This window comes from Castor canadensis, chromosome 1, assembly GCF_047511655.1.
Source record: "Castor canadensis chromosome 1, mCasCan1.hap1v2, whole genome shotgun sequence".
Taxonomy (NCBI): Eukaryota; Metazoa; Chordata; class Mammalia; order Rodentia; family Castoridae; genus Castor; species Castor canadensis.
Window position 1 is genome coordinate 71,176,902 of NC_133386.1, and position 16,327 is coordinate 71,193,228.

The following is a 16,327-nucleotide window of genomic DNA, read 5'->3' on the forward strand; positions in this document are numbered from 1 at the left end:
TGGGGGGAAGGGGGAAAAATGACCCAAACATTGTATGCACATATGAATAAAAGAAAAAAAATTAAAATAAATTAAAAAAAGAAAACAAAAAAAATCCACGATTTTGTACGGTGGAATAATATGGTGGAATATTGATAGATTGTTTTCTCTCCTACCAATTTTCCTGTCCAAACAGGTGTTCATTACTGTGTCCCCTATCTCAGGAGAGGGATATGCTTGAAAACACAGAATTCTTTGGGGTTTGGTTTCCAGAAATCTCATCCTAAGAAATGAATTACACCAGTTACTCAAACTAGAATATTCCAGCTGAGTTGGAGGGAAGAAGTAATAACCATTTGGAGTCCAGGGGAAAACAGGCAAGATCTGAGGAGTCACGTAGGCAGACATCTTAGCACAACCTCAAGATGGTGTGTGCTGAGTGCCTAAGAGTCAAATGGAAGCAGAATCATCATCCTCAGACTGCCCATTCTCCCCTGGAGAGAATACTGTCCTTTAGGCCAGGAGGTCAAGGCTACAAGGGGGACTTCCCTCAGAGTCTGTTAGGATGGCCCCTCAGAAGTAGCATGGCCTAGCAACACTGCCTTACAGAAGACATGCCTCCTCGTGCTCTTGATTTGTCTCATTCCTTGTCGCCTTCACCCTGAGAAGAGGCCACTGGCTCACAACATCCCTATTCCTAAGAGAAGGGTCTGGAGTCCAAATGTCTTTCTGGTTAGTAGAGTACACACATTCTTGGAACTCTCAACAGAAACAATGGTAATCTGCACTCCTTCTACATGTATTTTATTTAGGCTATGTCAAAATTAGTTTGTAACAGATATCTTCAAATCTGGAGACCACATCTTGCCCCTGCTCTCACCCAGGGAGCATGTCGCATTAAGAAAGGATGCTGATTAAAGACTTAACTTTCCAAAAAATCTCTAATGTGCAAAAGTGATGAATGAAGATCATATTTGACCTTGGTGAACATGTTTATAAAAAAGCCGTTACAACCCATCCGGGGGCATCCTTACTAAAGTAAAGGGAGAGAGAAAGAAGACTCAGCCTAAGCTGTACACTGTACCCCTATGTCTTGGTGCATTTTTCCTCATTACAAATGAACTCATTTCCTTCTCTTCTTCTACCATATTTAGTGAATTTAGTAAAATTTAGCTCTCATGCTTCAAAGCTCCATGATACATTTACCTCTGTGGTCAAAATGCTAAAGTTTCACAACTGAATATATTAAAGGAAGAAAAAGAAGTAGCTGGGGATATATTCTTTGCATAGAAAAAAAAAACAGTACCTTTGACTTTCTGTTTGAAGTCCTGGTCTTCAGAGATTTTAGAGCCTACTTATGAGCACAGGTACTTAATTACCAAGATAGATTACATCTACACAACCAAACAAATTGCACACAGTCCATTTGTCTTCTGGTGATCTCTCTCCATGTTGAATTAGTTTTCATCATTTTTGATTTTGTAAAGGTTAGATGTTAGATGCTGATAGTAATATTAGAGAGGATGGAGAAATCAATCTCGTGATTCTGAAGCAAAATGAGAAAAGCAGTTTGTCAAAGTTTCCCTGGTGTCACATTTCCTCCAGCTCTTAAAGCATTCCACTCAAAAATTACAAGTTTATCATAACGTTTGCCCAGGCAGCACTGTCTTTGGGAATTCTGTAGGATCTCTGTAAGTAAAGAGCAGCAATAGCCAGGCCATTCATTTGTTTATTCTCATTCATTTACTTGCTCATTTACTTGCTCATTCAGCAAACATACATCCAGCAGCTGCATGGGTCCAGAAGGTCCACAGAGAGAAAGATGTTTGAGCTATGGCTTTAAGATCAAATAGGCATTTGCCAGGTGCCACCAGGAAAGGAGGGAAAGGATTCCAGGGAGAAAGACAAGCATCTGAAAAGGGACAAGGCACAGCAGGGCATGTTGGGAAAACTCCAAGTACTTCAGGATTGATGGACCGTCAAGTGCCAGGGTTAGAGACCACAGGGAGATGTGCCTGGAAATGACAGCAGGAGTCAGAATGAAGAACATTTTGTGCCATGAAAAGAAATTAGCAAGATCACTGTGGCCTCAATGGGGTAAGATGTGAGGTAGACAGAATATTAGAAGGCTGATGCTGGCAGTGACAGGAGGGACATTTAGAATTTGTCTCTGCATTATTCTAGTAAGTGGAATAAGTGCTGATTCTTCACTTCATACCTCATGATCATAATTTTAAGCCTAGCTCAGGCTCCTACTTGTGTGGGATATGACTTACCTGGTCCACTTTACACAATTTTTAACTTGAATATCAGTGTGGGGTCCAACTGGTACAGATGCTTCTCCTTAACAACCAAATTAACTTGGGATCTTTTAAAGGCAGCCAAAACAATTAACTGAGAAAACCCTGAAATAAATCATGTAGAGTTTACTTTATTTATAAGTAGATTTCAAGAAGCTTCAAATCTTAACTATAAGGTAATTCCAGGACTACCTCTGTGCCTTCCTCAATGGAGTGAATAATCACAAGACATGAAAAGTTGTTCACTTCTCTTTGCTGCAGATTTCTGTTCCCAGGAAAGAGCTTCCTGCAGTCCTTGCTGCAAATCATATAACATCACTGCCTCATGCTCTCTGCCATGCATCCTATGTCCTTGAATTTGTGCTGACAATAGCAAAGAATATTTAGTCTCTCTCTAGACAATGGCTCCATGATCTGGTATTATGATACAAGGTTTAAATCAATTGCATTTCTAAAACCTGAGGTATTTGTGTTGTATTAATAAGGAATTCATGAAAATTTAAGGAAGTCAGGACACATGATCCTCAATCTAAAAGTTCCATAAGAAAAGTACCTGCTTTAGTGTCCATGCAGAGGTCTTAACTGGGCCTTTCAGGCTTTTGAAAGGGAGAGAGCAAATTCTATTCCAAGTACCAACTAGGAGTTTAAGCCCTGTGTTATATCTATTTCTCCCACTGGAATGCTACCAACATCTATCACCAACTACGACTACTGAGCCATTCTGTGTCCTCTCGCCTTTGCATTCCAGTAACACAGCCTCCACATTCTCCATCTACAAAATAGTGAAAGCAGTGTTTGTTTACATCAATCAGTATTTACAAAGACCTCTACCACAGCATAAATATCACAGGGAGCCAAGAGTTGGCTATGGTCAACTTACACAGACGTTTTGCCACCAGTAGCAGTCACAAGAGACTTCTCTATTAAGCTCCAAGATCTGAGAATGTCCTCTAAATATTTGAGTAGCTTAAAAGCAGAATTAAAGGATGAGTGAAATTAGGACACTGACCCACCAGTAGATATGTTATAAACTGCTAACAACCAGCACCCAACTTCCCACTATCTAAGCAAAACAGGCACAACTTTTGGCAATTTCTTTAAACTTCCTGGAGGAGAGATGCAGGGCAAGCAGAAAGCCTTAATCACAGATGCCAACCCTGGAGATGCATTTGATAGCAAAGTCTTTCTCCTTCATGCATGCATTAGTGTGGCAGCCAGAAGAGAAGCAGATTTTTCCTGTGGGCGGAAACCATATGCTTCTGTGTAATAGCAGAGATAAAATTCATTCAACTCCTCTGTCACAGCTTGCTCTGTTCAACTCTGTTACCAGCATCCTCATTTCAGAGAAGTTCCCAGGTATGTGCTGACTGCAGACCCTGCATTTCCCTGCTCTTTATCCAAGAGCTTGGCTTTGAAACTGAGAGAGGTTGCTGAGGCACGTCTTAGCTCAGTTTGATGGATCCATAGAGTGGTTATTTAAATGGGCTGTTGTTCCAGGTTGTCTGGGATGTCTGTAAAACATATGACAGAATTCTCCATCTTTGCTCAATCTCCCTTTTTTTGGTCAGTTATAAGGAGACAAGCATTTAAAAAAAATAATAAATCACATAGCAAAAGCTTTTGTGAGCCCCATCTGTAAACTAAGAGCAAGTACGAATGCTAGGTAGGGAAGACTGCCTCTCTGACAAGCAGTCATTATTGGGAAGAGCAGTCATGTCACCAGACAGGACTTACATGCTGATGGCTGAGGAGAAACACTCTTGATGCAGTTTACTTTCTTAGAATCAGTGAGCTAATTAACTCGGGAAAATTTATTTCATATCTTTGACCCAAAATTCAATCCTCCCCCCAATTCATTTTAGCTTGTATTAATTTGCTTGAGGACAAGCTCTTTAACAAATTACCCTCACAAGTTTGAAACAAGTCAAAAGAAATTGGGTAGTGGCAGGCAGCATTTCTCTATTAAAAGTCAGATCTAACGATTTCCTCTTCCTGAGGCAATAGTGATTCCTCTCAGCTTCACAAATATCCAACAGAGAACTCTTCTTCAAATGATTAGGTATGGGACCAAGATGTACTCCCCAAATATTTTTTCAAACAAAGCATTCTGTCTTAACAGGACCATTCGAGAGGCATTTTGAATACCGCATCAGTTTATGCATCCCCCCACACCTGCATTTGTTGCAGTCTCTGGGCCTTAATTTGTACCCATCCTTTACATTGAATTCCTGAAGGGAAAAGGTTTTTTAAAGTTGGTTCTTAGTAACTTTTATTATTGCCTTGTTGACTTTTAAGATCCACAAAATATAAGCACAGCTAATTTTTATTTGTTCAAATGCTACATAATGATCTTCACCCATTTTGGTAATTCAGACAAAATATCATTCACAAAAATTAATGAATAAGTGAAATAAAAATTTATTTTTTTGCCTCTTTCCAACCCTATATTTCCTAAATAACCTGAAGCTTATAGTAGAACAGCAGTACCTCTCAACAGACTCACTACTGAATCCATTAAGGATTCAACATGGGAAAACTAGGTATAATTTCTCAGAGCATGTACGAACAAAATTACTAAAAGTAGGGCTAGGGTGCAGCTCAGTGGTAGAGGACTTACCTTGGGTTCAATCTCCATAGATAAATAAATAAATGTTAAGTGTTCTAATTGGAACAAGATGACAATTCTAAAGAATAATGAATGCACAATTGTAGAAAATTAATAAGTCCTGCAGCTTCCCTATCCTCTTCCTCTCTATGCCTTGTGCAGTCTTCATGAATGTCCTGAAATAACACCATTAAACAATATGTGGATTTTTTTTTCCTGGCACTACTGGGGTTTGAATTCAGGGTTTCATGCTTACTAGGCAAGCACTCTACTGTTTGCACAACAGCATTAGTCCTTTTTTCCTCTGGTTATTTTGAATATAGGGTCTTGCTTTTTACCCAAGCCAGCCTGGACCACAATCCTCCTATTTTTCACTTCCCACCATAATCAGAGTAACAGGTACATGCCACCACACCAGCTATTGGTTGAGATGGGTATACTGAAATTTTCCTAGGCTGGCTTTGAACCATGACACTTCAGATCTCAGCCTCCCAAGTAGCTAGGATTACAGGCACAAGCCACTGGTGCCAGTTTAACATGTTACCTTATATCAGCAAGTCCTTCTAATGGAAGGTTTGAAATCATTCTTAACCATTCATTGATCCTAGAATTATTCTGAGACTCAGATGAAAGCTGTTGATCCTTTCTATTAGAATAAGGCATATAGATTCCCAAACATGAAACTGGCCTACTATTGTAGGGGTTTATAAACCCCAGGTTAAGAAATGCAACTCCAGTGTTAGTTGCTTTAGTCAGCTGTTTTCTCCCTGCATATAACTGTGATAAGCAGTGAAAGTGACAGAGAAGATGGATGGGGGTAGGTGGAGGGTAGTGAAGGAATGAGGTTCATAAGTGGTGAAGGGGCAAAAGACAGGTGTCACAGGCAAAAGGGGGACTGCCCAGGAGGGGATCAGTAGGAGGGAGGAAGGGGGAAGGAGAGAGTACTGAGGAATGAAGAGAATCAAAGTACCATATATATATACATATTTACCCATACATATGTAGATATCATAATGAAACCCACTAAATACTGCTTGACAAGGGGAGAGATGAGGAGAGAAATGTGATAGAAGGGATGGACTTGTTCAGAATACACTGTGTGCATCTATAGAATTATCACAATGAAACCCCCTTGTACTATTAATGTATGCTAATATAAAAGAAGTCCAAAAAGAAGACAGGTGCTACAGAGAATTGATGAGAAGAGAAACACTGCTTTGTAAAATGTTTGGAACCAACATGGCATACATGTCATCTGCTTTCTAAAAAGTTCTGTTGTTATCGACAATTATGACATTATTATTAAGCCTTTCGGATGACAATACTAAGCTGAAGAAGAGGTTTCTGCACAGCCACTCTGAATCTTTGGCAAAGCAGCGTGTTTCATTCCTTGGTTACTGAGCTAAGTCACAAGCAGTTAGAACATGAACCTATTATCATGGCTGGACAAAGATATGTGTGAAATAATTGCTGCATGTGCTAACAGTCTGTGCATCTTAACAGGGACATTAATTGAAAGGAAAGATAGTGAGAACCTTTACTGACTTTATTTTTCCAGCTAGTTGTTGAGACTGGAAGGACAGTGGTAAGGGTAGCAGGGCTGATGCTGAATTTTATCTCTAGCGATGCTTCTGAGAGTAAAACAAAACATCATGTTTGTATGCTTTAGGATAAATTACTGAAAGAGTCATAAATCCTGTTCTTTCTATTTTCTTATTTTTTCAGACACAAAAAGATTACCTTGAAAGACATTTAAAATCAAAGAGCTTTGGCAAAGCTAAAGGTTCCTGGGAAGTTAGGCTCAAGAACTGACATCACAGCATTAACCCTTATCTTTAAACTCGGGTCATTCTTGTTCTCACATTGTCTAAATGTACCAGAAGCTTTTTTTTTTTTTTTTTTTTTGCTTTAAAGATGTAGACTTTTGAAAAGAATTTTACAAGTTCAAAGCACAGTGCACTGCAACTCTGCCAACTTGTGATATGTTCCACCTTCCCCAGGCCAGCCAGTGGAGACTGAAGACCTTTCAAGACAGACCGAGTTCGACATGTGAAGAAAGAATGAAAGAAAAATCCAAAGAGACTCAGAGCAGCAGCTGCCCTCACTGAGAACTGTTGCTGGGAATTCAGCAGAGAAGGAAATGCGTGTACCACAAATAGAAATTCTACAGAGGAGAAAAACCAAGAATCCGTCTGCCTTGTGAAGTTCCAACCCATGTTTGTTGGGAGTAAGGTCCATGGTGATACATACAGAAGGACAGAAAATTAAGAGAAATCTAAGTAAAATGAGGAGAAATTTTCATGAAATGACAAGCCCTATTTGACTTAGATAGCCACTGGGAAGCGGAGATAGTCAAAAGGAATGAATACGTTGGGAGAAAAAGCGATCAAGACACACATGTCACAGAGGTGTCACATTGATTTAGACAGACTGTAATCTTTTTCTCTTTTAAAAAAAACATTGATAGAGTGGATAGTTTGATATCCACTCTGAAACTATCAATTTAACAGCCACTGAAGCACAGAGTAACGAGATGTCAGAGTTTTCCAGTCAGCCTTCAGGCTTGTTGAAAGTTCCACCCATGAAAGAACTGGAAATTGGAGGGAGAGAGGGATGGAGAGATGTTTTTTAACAGGAATACAAAGAACATGTGAGATTGATCTTTGCAAGGAAGGAAAGTCTAAGAAAAGGAATAAGAAGGCTAGCATGTTCTATTCCATAATTAAAGGAGATGCTAATCAAGACTACACTTAGAGGAAAAAGCATGTATTTCTCTCTCTGAGCTGAAAGTTCCTTTGTCTATGTATAACTATACTTTTTGGATTTTATTTCAGATTTAGAATGATAAAATGCCAAAGAATCTGCTCTTCAGATCAGAAAGCCATAGACAATTGGGACAAAGTAGGTTAAATAGACCCTGGAAATGTGAGAAAAGGCTCTGGAATGAAGTGAACTTTTGCTATTTCTGCAGATCCTTGGTCAGTATATGGCAAATCTCGAGTAGGGCTGGTGACCCCTTCTGACTGGACAGATGCTATTTGTGACATAGCCTCTGACCTCCTTCCTAGTTACATAATCCTCATCACAATGAGATGCTCCCAAAGACAAAGTAAGAAAGACAGAGAAATCAAGTCCCCAGAGAAATATCCTGCAGACACTAATCATAAAGTGCCCAGAAGGAGCGGTTATCTGAGGGAAAGAACATTCCATACAAGAGAAAAAGCCACTGCAAAGAAACTCTGGAGGTAGCGTGCCTGGCACATTTGAAGAGTAGCAAGGGAGGCATTGAACTGGAGCAGAGTGAACAAGAGGAAGAAGCATTGAAATAGAGCCCGGAGGGGGCAGACCATGAAAGGCTTTGTAAATCCTTGTCAGAACTTTGGCTTTTACTCTCAGTGAAATGGAAAGTCATCACAAGGTTTTATGCAGAAGAAAAATAAGATCTGACATACAGTTTAAAACATATCATCCTGACTTGCTCTATTAAAAATAGACTTTAGAGAATATGGGTAGAAGCAGGAAACCCAATTAAGAAGCTATTAAGCAATCTGGACTAGGAATGATGGTGGATCAGACCAGAGGTGGTATTGGCCCTAAATCTTAGGACGGTACTTGGCAAAGGAGAAAAGTCAACTTGCAATGTCACTGGGGAGTAGTGGTATATAAGATTTATATACATATTATTCACATTTTTCCCTAAAGGCCCATCCAGCCCCAAAAGGAGCTATTTCTTCTTTTTTTTTTCTTTTTTAATGTCTCTTTGGGTATTACAGAAACATCTGGAGTCTTTCATTTCAAGACCCCGGGTGTCTGGCTTTCTGGACCTCACCAGGTGATACCAAGGGTCCTCATTTTCCGTCTCCCTTTGCCACTGCTTACCTCTGCCCCGGCATGCTAAGCTGCACAGTTTATTTCAAACAACTGTTCCACCTTCTGACTCCTTAACTTTTTTCTCTCACCACAGCATTGCTCACAGTGCTTCCTATTGACCCACCTTTCACTTTCTCTTCGTTTTCCCAGGTCTGGGTTTAGCAGGGACTGCATCTTAATCACATTGTGCTTCTCTCCATGGACTTTCCTGGAACTGGCCCTTATACTCTGTGTCTTTGCTCAGCCATCAGTCTTAGTCAGGAGACGTTTGCCTAGACCTACTGCTCCCGCTGCCGTGGAGGGTCAGGATGCCAGCATTCATTAATTCTTTCTTACTTCCTCCCCCATATGTTTCTTTGTCTGCTTTCTTTCTTCTCTCTTGTCTGAAAATGGTCTGAATTCCTTCTTTCCCCTTTCTTTTCCCTTTCAACCTCTGTCAGTTTCTGCTTATTCATGTCTCCAACCTCAAAAATATATTTGTTAGCCTTCATCCTGACCTTTCTTTACAAGGACTTGACTTGCCTATTCATCCACAAGCAATTGCCAAGGAGGCTAGACAAGTTAGCGTCTGCAGCCATGGAGCTCTTCTGAACGCCTCTTATCAACGCAAGGAGCCCTTGAAAATGAGGAGCACGGAATGCTTCCTCACTCCACCTAATGGCAGGTGCCCGGGGAATCGGTAATATCATCCTTGCATTCCCTGAAGAGGATTAAGGACAATACAGTAATATTTCATCTAGGACTTTCAATACACAATGTCACCTTTCCGGAATACAGCTTCGAGCTAGGGAGACAATAAAGAGGTCTCTGAGCAGCCAAAATACCTCACAAACCTCAGGCACTAAAGCTGAGGTACTTGTCTCATGGGAAAGTCACCCAGTGTGGTATCATCAGCCACTTATGCTTATTTTCCATACACTTCAAAAGGGTGAGGATCTTATTTCCAATCTCATAGCTAATTAGAAAGAGCAAATTTGAAGGAGGGGACCTTAAAATACCTTAGGCAAGAAAATGTACATCTCCTTATACTCGGCCAGAGAGTTCCTATAGACTGTAGGGGAGCTATTGCCTCCATTTTATACGTGGAGGAACTGAAGTTCACCAATAGAAAAGACAAGGCTAAAATTCAGCTCTACTAACACAAAGCCTATGGTTGTTACACTCTCATAAAACCCCAAAGTAAAGGCAGACATACTGTCAACTCACAACAGGGGCTCTCAAACATACCCCAAATCACTTGATTATTCCAGAATGTGTTTTCTTTACCTTTTTTTTTTTTGCTGTGGGGACGGAGGATCGGCACTCTACCTGAGTGCCTTGCACTTGCTAGGCAGGTACTCCATCACTTGAGCCACACCCCCAAGCCCTTTCTGCCTTAGGTAGTTCTTGATTAGGGTCTCACATTTAAGCCTGGGCTGGCCTGGATTACTGTCTTCTTCTTTACCCTTCCCATATAGCTCAGATGACAAATGCACACCACCACACCCAGCTTTTATTAGATGAGATGAGGTTTTGTGAACATTTTTTGCCTGGTTTGGCCTCCAATCATGATCCTCCCAATCTCTGTCTCCAAAGTACCTAGGATTAGCCACTGTACCTGGCTTCTTTATCTTTTTTATGGAGCCTGCACTATACATTTTTGTTTAAGTTTCTAGGTATTCTATTGGTTATAAAAATGATATAAGTCCAAACACTATAAGTGGTCAGGATTAGATTACAAAGATTTAAGAAAAGTAACTCAATACTACTATACTGCAACTTACTTACTTTTAAGTTATCTATAGTTAGAAAAGCATATATTAAGCAAAGTCACACTTTTGGTGAGGGATTGCTATAGTTTGAATCTGGAATGTCCCCCAAAGCCTATGTGCTTGGCCCATAGTGCTATTGAGAGGTGCTAGAGACTTTAATAGGAAGTCTTAGATCATCAGGGGATGTGCACCCTTAAAGGGGATATTGAGACCCTGGCTTCCTCCTGTCTCTGCCTCTTTGCTCCCTGGCCACCATGTGGTGGGCATCTTTTTCACCATATCTTTACACCAGGATATGCTACCTTGGCCCAGGCCTAAAACAACAAGGTCAATTGACCATGGATAGGAATCTCTCAAACTGTGAATCAAAATAAACCTTTCCTTTGTTAAGTTTTGTTATAGTAAGAGAAAGCTAACTAACACAACAATTATTTTCAGGTGGTTTTCAACTGACCAAGCCTAGATGAAAATAGGGCATGGAGTGTAGCTTATCTCCCCTGACTAGTTTAATGATGCTTCATTTGTTCCCTGAAGTCTGGCTTTGTTTATTCACAAATGATAATAAACGTCAGTAAAACAGTGAGCATTTGCGCTACCATCATTGTAATAGCAGCCAATTTCCCACCTGTATTCAAAGAGTTTTCTCAAAAGCCTCTTGATGACATCAGGTTTCTACGTCAATGTAAGCACTCTGAGGGAGGAAGGGAATGATCTGGCTGTATATGAATTTTAATAGACTCCTACTTCACCACATATCCACAGGTGATCATTTTTAATATTCCACACTAGAAATCACATCCTTGGTGATTACCCAGTTGGTCAATGTCTATATTCCCTTGGCACTCTTTTTATCTTCTTCTCCTGTAATGGATAATGCCTTTAGCCTTCTGAGAAGTTTACTGTGGTTAAAGCAGCAATTATTCACGTACTTGTAGAGCATCTGTTTTCTTCACAATCTGGCCTTAAATCATACCTCAAAAATATCCTCTTGAGTTTCAAGAGGAAGTAAAGAGTGGCTAATAGATTCACCTTTTTGATGCATGTAGCATAAATCATGCCCATTTCTGTTACCACACACATGAGGAGCACTGTGTCTTTCTCAGTATGGACAACTTCCCTAAAGTCTGCCATAAAAGAGTGGTTAACACAAGGAACACTACATAATGAAGATGTCATTTTTCACTGCCAGTAAACTATAATGACAATTCATGCATTTTAAGCCATTCCATAAACCCAAGAAAATGCTTTCTGACTCATCAAAATTGTCCATGAGTGATAACTAAGACTCCTTTTTTGAAAGTAATAATCATAAAAAATGTAGAAGAAAAGACAGAAAAATGAAATATGGCAGGGTCTTACATCTTAACAAATATTCATTCATCCATTCAACAAATACTTATTAAAGAATTACTGTGTTGTTAGGAGTTAGACTGGGGGACTGAGCAAACAAGGAAATGCAGATAGATCAGTCACTGTTTAGCAGCCAGGGTTTAGTCAGGAATATAGAAACCCCACTGGATATTTCAACAGGATTTTTATTTTAGGAAATTGATGGCAAAACTGTTGGAGGATTAAAAAGGCACTTTAAAGGGAGACCGAGGTAACATAGAATTAATAATTGTAGGAAGCCTGGGGAAACACAGGGAAGTTAAATATTGAACCCTTCAGTGTTGGGCTCTAATAATGAGTCTGACGGATACCTCATGCTGTGTTTTTGAGTTAAGAAAAGCTACAGACTAGACCCAATTGCTACTGATAGAGTGATGTCCTATCCCTAGGATATTGCCTTCAGGAACACAAAGCAAACAGGAGAGAGCAAGTCCCTTCTCGCTTCTCCACCTTCCAGTCTTTCCTCCTGGTGTCCTAATGGCAGAATCTAAGGGCATAGCCTGCAGAGCAGAAGTATGGTTTGCATGGTCTCATCCCCACTTTCCAGAGCAGGGTGAGGAAAGGTGAAGTGAGTGAGAGTCAACAGCTTACTTACTGATACATGTGGGTTCTGTTTTCAAATCTAATAGGAAGATAAAAATATGTGTGCAAATATAAAATTACAATTAGCAAATAACCTGTCAGTTGTATTGCAAGTGCTGTGAGTGTCCTGTGAAGAACACTATTTCCAAGTGGAGAGAACAGAAAAATACTTTAACTTTTAAGATGATGGCTTTCCACATCATCTCTGAGCAGGATAATGTTTGAATAAAATAAGAGTGAACAAAGAAAACTTCAGGCAGAAGATACAGTGTGGGCAAAAATCACAGAAAACCACATATTGGGAAGTATGTTGGAAAAATGTTATATGAGGCTTTGAAGGTTAGATTAAAGAATGTTCTGAATTTTTATGGGTTTTTAACACTTTGAATACTTGACATTGACAGATTGTTTGAATTCCAGGTGACAGTATTTAAATTTAGTGCAGGAGTTGGGGCCTCTCTTTTCCAGGGGAACAAAACCCTTGGGATAAAGCAGATTTTAAGGCCCCTGAAAAATCAAATTTGTAACTTTTGTAATTCTCTGCACTGCTCTACAATGCCAAACTCTCTGGGAGCAGCCAATAAACTAAAGAAGGGCTAGACATTTAACTAAACTCAGTGTGGTATTTAGAAAATTTGGAGTTCATTTTTGTCGTGGTCTATAGGTGGAGATGCTTTCCATTTAAATCTCTGTCCAGCTGCTATGTGCACAGTGGTTTAAATGACATTTCACCTGTGTAACACAGTCATCTATCATTCCAAAATGGACAAGAATACTGTCATTTCTGTAAATAAAAATATCTTCCCAGTTATGGGGTTAACACATTGAAAAAATACCTCCATATAATGTGCCAATAACTACAAACTTTGGAGTGTGAAATTCAGAATCGACTTGGAGTTGAGGTTATTCATTTGAATCCATGGTACTACACAGTGGCAGGCAGGTACACCTGCCTGGAGATTGGAAGAGGAAAGTCCTGATTGTTTTGCAGTGTTGACTGATTTCTGTGGTGTAAATACTCCCACCATGGTCAGTTGCAAGCTATCAATCTCAGGTCACTGACCAAGGGCCTAGGAAAAGATGTGAAAAATTGGTTTTCATAAGCCAGTATGAGCTGGTTCCAACACAGTGCTGGTGGGAAATAGGTGGAGGAGGAAAAGATGAGATTCAGTGAACTGCAAGAGTATAGAAATAAGAATTATAATTTAAGTTAAGTAAGTGGAGAGATACAGATGCAGGAACCAATAGGACTTTCCAGGAGAATCGAAAGCCCTTAAGAAACAATGATTACAAAGAAGGAGAAAAAGAATAAGTGACAAAAGATGACAAGCAATGATCAGCTGTCTACCTGGTTGTCTAGCATGGTTAATTACCTGGCCTACTTTAAGGAAAATGAGCATTTTATCCTCTCATAGTCAATCCTAATATTTTCTATATAGAACTTGGGAAAATAAATTGTATCAGTTAAAACTTCTGAAGCTAAGACACATGAATTTTATATGAGAAATGAGGCATATGCACAGCTTCCATTTTTTATTCTGGAGACCAAATGTTTTCCCCATGACCTTGAGAGATGTCCCATTTCTTTGTACTGAATAGGTTAATAATACAAATAAATTTATTCTGTAGTATTTCTGATGCACAGGGTGACAATTCTATGCAGTCCATTACTAATAGCCTCGTTCACAAGCCCAAACCTGGTAAAATATTTAATTCAGCCATAAAGATAACTACATTAAAATTTGAACTAATAATGATTAAAATTATTAACCATTCAATTAAATTTAAAAATAAATCCAGAGACTTTTAATTCTCCATATGGAGAAAAACAAATAGTATTAATAAGCTTGACAAATATTTAATAAATATTTAACAAAATATTCACATCCTATATGGAGAAGAAAGAAGTTAAAATTTGATATCATATGTTATAAAACTGTCTGTGGCTGAGCTTTTACAATGTCCTTGAATTGAGCTAGAATGCTGATGGAGAATAAGCTTGTGTTTTCAATCAAAAAGAAGGCATATAAACCAGTGCCAGGAGTCAGTGCATATTTTCATGAAACCGATGAGGTCTAATCATTTAACATGGTTTCGCATGGGAAGTAAAGGATTGGAGTGCTGGCAAGTTATTAACTGTGTGGCATACTCCACTCAAACATAAACACAGAGAGAAGTAGCAGCTGCAGCTGCAGCAAAGGTAGGGACTAGGGAATGGGTCCTGCCTTGCAAACAATGCAGCCTTTCCATCCTCACACTTGCAGAATCACCTCATGCTTATTCTGCCACCTTGTGTGATACACATATATTACAAGACACAAATGTCTTCAGACATGTTCTATTAGCCTTTGCATGTTGTTTTACTTCACACACATGCATGCACACACACATACACACACACACACACATACACAATTACTATTTCAAAGGTTTCTCCTACCAAATTATTTGTGCAGCTGAAAGTGATTTGATTTCCAATATATTTTTATCTCAGGACTATTAGCTCATGATGCAAGGTTGGTCCAAATAAATACACAAGAAAAGGACAGGCTCATAGGTATGGACACCCTCCACTATGCTCGGATGACACGCACCCAAGAGCACCCTGAGGCGGAAATGAGGAGGAACATGGGGGACCACCATGCTTATTTCCAGCCTAAGAAAGTGCTCTGTGTCCTATTTATAGTCTCTAAGAAAGTGTTCTTGAAGTGGGGCAACTGTCTTTGGCATTATTCCACCTGCTTTGTCCACCATTGCGCAGGCATCAAGGCCAGCTCCCATATGGCTTCACTGTTTTTTACACCTATGATCTGTAACCACAGCAGGAATTTGGAGCAGAAATTCTAAATGACTTCCGTGGCCTCTCAGACTCAATAAAGGAGAGTGAACCTAACAGCTAAAAACTGAGCCTCGTTTAGAAGTTAGAGACACCATGAACTCTGGAACCCACAGAGCTGGGGACCATTAGGTCTCCTAGACCACCCATCCCCGACAAATTTTACTGATAGTAGGGCAACTGTCTTTAGGCAGAACATGAATACTTGTTATTCTCATCTGTTTGGTCAAGGAAACTGTACTGTATATACTTCAGTTTCAAAATATATCTCAAATTTAATTCCTGGCATTTTTACTGTCTTAGATACTATCCCACTGGAATAATGCTTATTTAAATCCCAGTACTTGGAAACTATATCCACTCTTAATAGCGTTACTTCCCCTGAAAGTGCTGTCTTTGTTGACAAAGTTGTTCTTTTGATTATATATGTGAAAAATCTTCTTGTCAAAGAAATCTTATAATGACCATAATTAGGTACACCATAAATGTGCATCAAGCATTTATTCAGAGGAGGCTGGGCCCTAGAGGGAAGGCCCAGCTCTGGCACTTCTTGGGCCTTCATTCCATCCCTGGAACAAATCTCTCCAATTAATCTCAACTGGAGGTGTGTAAAGAGAGCCAATAACATAATGAAATCCCCTCATATTGTTAATGTATGATAAATTAAAAAATTTAAAACAGAAAGTAGGGAATCAATTTAACAAATAATAGTAGTACATACATTGGCAGAGTTTCTGTATTAGCAATAACATTTGCAAAATGTCCAGCACATAAGGAGCACATGTTGGGTGGATACTTCTAATATTTTAAATGGCATTTTGGTTAAATATAGTCAGAAAAAGACTTGCAGAGTAGAGGAGAGAGAAAACCCTAAAAGATATTATTCCTGAGACTAAATTATATGCTTAAATCTTATATTTTCCTGTCTCTGAGAAAATAGTCAACGTTTTTCTTTTAGTCATGTTAGCATAATTTATTGACTAGCACTTTGCAGGGATGTTATGTTATGCCGCCC